The following is a 7,404-nucleotide window of genomic DNA, read 5'->3' as shown; positions in this document are numbered from 1 at the left end:
GATGCCACTCTAATGATCATTGATTTAAAGAAGGCCTTTGATTCTGTTGAGACTGAAGTAGTCATCGAAGCCCTAGCCAAACAGGGCGTTCAAACTCAGTACATCAGGATCCTCTGTGAGCTGTATTACAAATTCACCACCAGGATCTCACCATTCTACAAAGAAGTTATTATCAACGTCAAGAGAGGGATTCGACAAGGTGATACCATTTCACCAAAACTCTTCAATGCCACACTTGAAAATGTCATGCAACAACTGGAATGGGGAGGAATGGGAGTGAAGATAGATAGTCAGCAACTACACCACCTCTACTTCGCTGATGACATTGTACTAATAACACCAAACATTAGTCAAGCAGCACAAATGCTCGCCAAATTCAACGGTGTGTGTGGAAAGGTCAAACTTCAGTTGAATCTCACCAAGACAATGTTCATGAGAAATGGACTAGCCACTGATTTTCCACTCGCTCTCAATGGAACAAACATCTCCGAATGCAGCCATTATGTGTACCTAGGTCAAGAACTCAACATGATGAACGACCTGGCACCTGAGCTGCACAGTAGGAAGAGAGTGGCGTGGAACACCTTCAAGAGCATGAAAGAAGTCGGTAAGAGGTTGAAGAACCTCCAGCTCCAGGTATATCTTTTCAACTCTACTGTTCTTCCTGCACTAACATACATACGCCTCAGAGACCTGGGCCCTATGAAAACAGGATGAGAATGCTATTTGGGTCTCCTAAAGAGGAATTGAAAGAGCTATGCTTGGAATATCACAGTTCACTCAAGTGAGAGAAGGAATCTAGAGTTCCTACCTCCATCGACGATCAAGAATCAGGGACGCTGTCTCATTTGCCAAGGTGTTGAAAATCAGATGGGTCAGACACATAATGCGATTTGGAGACAACCGCTAGACTAGAGCTGTTAGAGACTAGATTCCACAGGACATCAAAAGAATGCCTGTCCACCTACAAGATGGTCAGACTTCTTCATCTCCAAGAGGGGTGGAGGAATCGAATCTGGCTTGGCCAGGCCAATGGCTTTTGCAAGGCAAACGCCCTACCGCTGTGTTATGGCTTCCATTTTACCCAGCAATACCACTTCCGAGAATATACTCTTGGGACCCCAAAAGTTGATAGAATCACCAATAAATAAATAGAACTACTTCATTATTTCTGTAAACATATTTGAAGGCACTCCTTTCAAAGTGAAATGATGCAGCTTTAAGACCAGAAACATTTGGGGAAACTTGGGTTTCTGATATTATTATATATCTTTTTCCTTAATTTTTAGAATTAAGAAACAGTTATTTATAAAATTATTGATAGTTGAGTTTGTATATGCAATGTTCTAGTACCAGTCCCACCACCAGTGTCATCTTGTCTCCACCAGTGTTCCAAGTTCCCTCCCGCCCTTCCAGCCTGCCACCTGGACAATCACATTTCATAGTTTGGTGGTTGTAATTTTGATCTCATATTTTTATTGTTGCTGAGTCTGTGGTTGTTTGACTATATAGCTATCCCACTCCCCAACAAGGCCCCTGACCACTTCTCCACTGTTTCATGACTTTATCATCTTCTTTCTTTCCCCTTTAATTTCTTTCTTTCTCTGTCCTTCTTCCTACTATACTGTGGTGATGGGTGATCTAGGCATCTCCCCCACCTTACTACTCTGAGTTCCCATGTCAAGTTACTCTATATACTCAGATAAATGAGACCATCCATACTTTGTCTTTCTTCTTTTGGCTTACTTCACTCAACATGATATCTGCTATCTTCATCCAAGTTACAGCAAATACATGATTTTATTGTTCCTTCCACATGCATAATATTCCATTGTGTATATATACCACTTCTTCATAATTCATTCATCTTTTATTGGACTCCTAGGATGACTCAATCTCTTGTTATTGTACTAAATGCTTCAATTAATTATGGTGTAAATGTGTCCTTTTGAATGAACTTTTTTTTGGTCATGGGGGTAGACACCCAAAAATGGAATAGTTGTTTATATCCTATTTAGCTATTATACATTTAATGCAATCTCCATTTAAGTTTACATTCTTTAAGGACCTAGAGAAGTCTGTAATTAAGTTTGAATGGAATCAGAAGAGATTCTGATTCCATAAAATTTATCCATGACTCCACAAAATTCCATTAAATGACATTCTTCATGAACCAAGAAATCAATAATTAAATACTGAAGTCAATAATTAAATAATTAAACAGAAGATACTCTGAATAGCCAAGGCCATACTATCATTATCACTATCATCCTGTTGTTCATTGATTTCCTTGAGCAGGCACCAGTAACGTCTCCATTCGTTTTAGTCCTGAGATTTTAGCATGTGCTACATTGGAGGTTCTTTCTGGTTCAGAGGAACCAGATCAATCATTGTTACTGGGTTTTGGAATATCACTATATTGCGCCCTTTAGAGGTACCATGATCTATGTAAGGGAGATTTCAGGGCTCTCGGGGGACACGTGCATCAGAGAACCTGGGAAGATGGGGCTGAGGAGGGAAGCTGAGAGAACAAAGGTGCACATGCTTGAGGATTCCTGAGGCCTCCATGACATACATCTCTTCCATGTAATAAACTGCTGCTAAGACCAACGGGCTTGGCCTCGTTTCCTTCCTTCACCTGACCATCGCCATTGACCTCCATAGAGTGGAGAAACGGCCTGACCGCCGGCTTTTTAATTTTTGTGTGTTTACACACTGACCCTTTGCTGTAACTTCCTGGATAAGCATTCAAGTTCATGAAATAATGATTTAATGAATAAAAGTATGACCAAAAAGGGTGAAGGAGGTACACAGACTTAAAATGCTGGAGCCTCGGTTCCAAGGTACTGCACGATCACCACAGCAGCACGATGAGGCAATGCCAGATACGGCTTTACTCTTCTGAGTTTTCTGTTTAAAATGTGTTCACTATGCAAGATATCAAAGAGGGGATGCTTATGTTACCCTAGATCCAAGTTTAGAGAAATGAAGACAGGAATGTGGAAAGAAATAAGGGAAAGAGTAAAACGAGGTAACAGGAGCAAATGGTAGGAGCTTTGGCACATTGGTTGTGTGTGGTGTATGTATATACCTACGCAACAGAGTCAATAACTGTAAATGAGGCAGGCTAGAGAGAAAGGAAACTGCACCAGGTTTTCGAACTTCAAGAACCTGTTTAAACATGGTGGTTACTATGAAGTGCCAGGCGTGCAGATGTAAAAGGTGCACCGGTTACTGGTGCTGAAGCGGCATCCAGATAAGAATCCCGAAAATACACAGGGGTCCATTATGACAACATTAGTTGGAAATGATCACTCTGAACAAGAACCGAGCGTTGAAATTAAGTTAAAGGGATAGACATAACTTTTCAGCATCTGTATTGCAAACCATAATGCCTAAAATAAGAGAAGAGAGTGAGAGAGAGAGAGAGAGAGAGAGAGAGAAAGAGAGAGAGAGATGCCTGCCATAGAGGCAGGCAGGGGTGGGGGATGGTTGGGGAGTGTGGGAGGGAAATTGGGACATTGTAATGGGAAATTACACTGGTGGAGGGATGTGAGTTGGAATAATGTATGACTGAAATCCAATCATGAGCAGCTTTGTAATACTCTGTCTTGTGGTGATTCAATAAAAATTAAAAAGAAATTTAAAAAAATATCTCCACTACCCAGCCGCCGCCACACTCCAGGATGCTTTCCAGACCCGCATGGCAGCTCCGGCTGAGACTCACGCATGACTAAAGACCCACAGAACAAGATAAGGGGAACTCTCTGAGACCTTGGATTCCAGGCTCAGCGGACCCAGGGACAGAGATTCTCTGCTTGCTCCCACCAACCACAGGTGACAAAAGGATTCTAATCAGGAGCCCCACCCTACCCTGCCCGACTTTGACCGTGAGCGTGGAAAGGTAGGACTACAGCTGAATCTTACGAAGACAATGTTTATGAGAAACAGCCTCGTTCCTGATGCCCCATTCGCTCTCAACGGAACGACCATCTCCGAATGCAACAGCTATGTGTACCAAGGTTGAGAAGTCAGCATGACAAATGACCTGGCACCCGAGCTGTGCAGGAGGAAGAGAGCGGCTTGGAACGCCTTCAAGAACGTCAAAGAAATAGCTAAGAGGACGAAGAATCTCCGACTTCGGGCACATCTCTTTGATTCCACTGTTCTTCCTGCATTAACATATGCCTCAGAGACCTGGGCCCTACGTAAACAGGATGAAAATGCTATTCGTGTCTCCCAAAGAGGAATTGAAAGAGCTATGCTTGGAATATCACGTTTCATTCAAATAAGAGAAAGAATCCGTCGATGATCAAAAATCAGTGACACTATCTCGTTTGCCAAGGTGTCAAAAATCAGTTGGGCTGGTCATGTAATAAGATTTAAAGACTACCACTGGACTAGAGCTGTTACCAACTGGATTCCACAGGATGTCAAAAGACCGCATGGCCGCCCACCTACCAGATGGTCAGACTTCTTCATCAAGATCATGAACGATCAGTTTGAGGCTCTTCATGTTCCCAGAGTGAACAGATGCCATTGGGCTACACTAGCACGCGACAGGGACAAATGGAGACGTTACTGGTGCCTGCTCGAGGAAATTGACAACTAACGGGAAGTTAAGTGATTAAGTGATTAATTGATAAAGAAGAAACAGAAAGAAAGTTCAAATAAGTAGCCAAGGTCTATGTAGTGATCTCAGATAGGGGAAGAAAAAAAAACACGGGACTTCTATGACAAACAGGACAAAGAAGAATGAAATGGTGGAGGTAGAAATGGTCCATGTGACTACGGCTTCTCATTCCATACTCCAGAGGACATCTTCAAGGAATTTTTTGGTGAACAGGACTGTTTTCAGTGGACTTTATTTGAAGACCCATTTGAGGACTCACAGGAACTGCCGAGGACTTCATGAAAGCAGGAACTGAGATATGGGGCCATTCTTCTCGCATTTGGTAGATTTCCATATTTCTGGGGGATTCCCTTTTTTTGATACAGGATTCACGTCCTTCGAATCCCTAGGCCATGGGAGCCTCACATCATTTTACTCCTCAGCATCCAGAGTTAGTGAGATGAGCTCCTTTAAATCTGTATCAACTGCTACCAAAATAGTTAACAGCAGAAAAGTCATCACCAAGAGAATTGTCAAGAAGTAAACTTGAAGAAGACAGCCAGCTAGTCCTTAAGAATAGATGGTAAGGAGCAGCTGCTGTGATTAGAGAACAAGTAATTCTTGTTGGGCTTAACAGAAATATTAACTATAACAGCACCATTTGAGGATTAACAGGAATATATTTTTAAGATTCCATATCTAAAGTATTTATAAACAAGCCATCAGAGCCCTATTTGTCATGATTTTAAGTTGATTATTGGGACCACATAATAGGATTTTTGTGGGGTGTGTCTTTAAAATCATTGTCAATATCTCTATGCACTTTGCTTTTTTTATTAAACATGATCCGAGGTTACTGTGACTTTTTCATACACCAACAGCAACACAGACCTGCTGTCCATTGTGTTCAGATGGGAGCCCAAAATGCTGTGAAGTTTACACTGCTAGGATATAGTCCACAAAATAATTTCAATTTTCCAACATTTAGTAGTGAAACATAGTAATGAATCGTTATTAACACATTTCTGGCTTAATATAAATTGAGAATGTTTTTCTAGTTGTGCATGAATGCTGGCAGTACAGTAAATCTTGACAATTATCATGTTAAGCCTAGGTTTAAAAAGTAAAGTTGAGGGGGTATGGTGCTGCCGACAAGTCAATCTGTACCTGTGAGGCGAGTGCATCAGCAGCCTGATGGCGCCTTCAGACTTCCAGTTACCCCAAAATTTCTGCTGTGCCTTTGGTCAGACCCCAAAAACTTGGGGCAAAGTTTACCAAGAGTGGAAATGGCCAAAAGTTAGGTATGTGGGAGACACATCCATAAACCACCTCCAGCTCAGCTATGTAATAGGAGGCATGGCCTCTCTGGTTCCTGATCAAACTGCTTAACAGCCATAATCCCAGAGACTCAGAAACAAATCTCGAAATACAATGGCTTTTGGCAGAAATGCGTCCAGTCCCTACCCAGGTTACGGGCGCCAAGCCACCCCAGGTGGGAATAGGTTTCGTGCCTTGGCCTGTTCCCCCTGGCGGCCCAGTGACTGCCGTCTTCAGAGGCCACTGGACAGTCAGGTTTGGGCACACAGTGACAAGACACGTGGGGCTTCCTGGGATGGGGGTGGAGCCGGCCCTTTCCTCCCCACCCCAAAAAGACCCCAAGTCGCCACCCACGAAATGGCCTCTGTGGCTCCCCATCAAGCAGCTTAATGACCATGAACCCAGAGACTTAGAAACAAATCTCGAAACCCAGTGGCTTTTGGCAGAAATGCGTCTGGACCTGCAGTAGGTTACTGTTGCCAGGCCACTCCAGAGGGGAAAGGGTGCTGCCCCTCCTCCTGCTCACTTAGGTGGCTCGGTGGCTGCCATCCTCCAGAGGCCACTGGACAATCAGGTTTGGGCCCACAGTGACAAGACACGCGCGCGGCCTCACAGGATGGGGGTGGAGCCAGCCCTTTCCTCCCTGTCCCAATGAGACACCAAGTTGCCGCCCATGAATAGCCTGTCTGGCTCCTCATCAAGCTGCTTAACGGTCATGATCCCAGAGACTCAGGAACAAATCTCGGAACCCAGTAGGTTTTGGCAGAAATCCCTCCAGATTTAATTGTTAAAATTTCATAATTTCAAAATAGCATGGCCACTACTGCAGCCACATGACATCATATGTTATTCATAACCAGCAATAGAAAACAAATTGTCTACTGTTGCCTTGTCAGCAGATCTTAGTGTTGGGGTAAAATCCCAAATAATAATGATGGGTCTGGTGTCAAAATATTGAATGTAATCAAAGTAGAGAGAGAGTAATGTGAAAATCATCTGCCCCACAGGTATGGGGAGGGTGTAGAATGGGGGTATACTGGGGGTTTTGGTGGTGGAGAATGGGTACTGGTTAAAGTACGGGTGTTTCATTGTATGACTGAGACTTAAACCCGAAAGCTTTGTAACTTCTCTCATGGTGATTCAATAAATAAAATTATAAAATAATGAAAAAAATAAAGCAAGGTGGAGTTCATGCACAATTCAATCAGCCTAATCAGTAACTGAATAAATAGCAGTACTCCTACATAAAAAAGTAAAGTTGATTAACTGAATCTTTATCATTTGCTTTAAAAAAAGAAAAAAGACAAAAGAAAAGAAATACAAATGTGTTGGAGCAAAATAAATAAAGAGGCAGCAGGGTTGGAGGAAGGAGAGGGAGATAGAAACTGGGGACACTGATGAAGGGAAATTGACTCTGATGGTGGGATTGGTACAGGAACACAGGATGCCTAAAACTCAACTTTGAGAGCTTTATA

At 42.8% G+C, this 7,404-nt stretch overlaps 1 pseudogene; it reads left to right on the top strand.

The window, feature by feature from the left end:
- The first annotated feature begins 594 nt into the window (after positions 1-594).
- On the top strand, positions 595-5,230 carry LOC130034748 (dnaJ homolog subfamily B member 6-like; annotated as a pseudogene).
- The last annotated feature ends 2,174 nt before the right edge of the window (positions 5,231-7,404 follow it).

This window comes from Sorex fumeus, unplaced genomic scaffold (assembly GCF_029834395.1).
Source record: "Sorex fumeus unplaced genomic scaffold, SorFum_2.1 ptg000061l, whole genome shotgun sequence".
Taxonomy (NCBI): domain Eukaryota; kingdom Metazoa; phylum Chordata; class Mammalia; order Eulipotyphla; family Soricidae; genus Sorex; species Sorex fumeus.
This window is presented reverse-complemented; position numbering and strand designations above follow the sequence as displayed.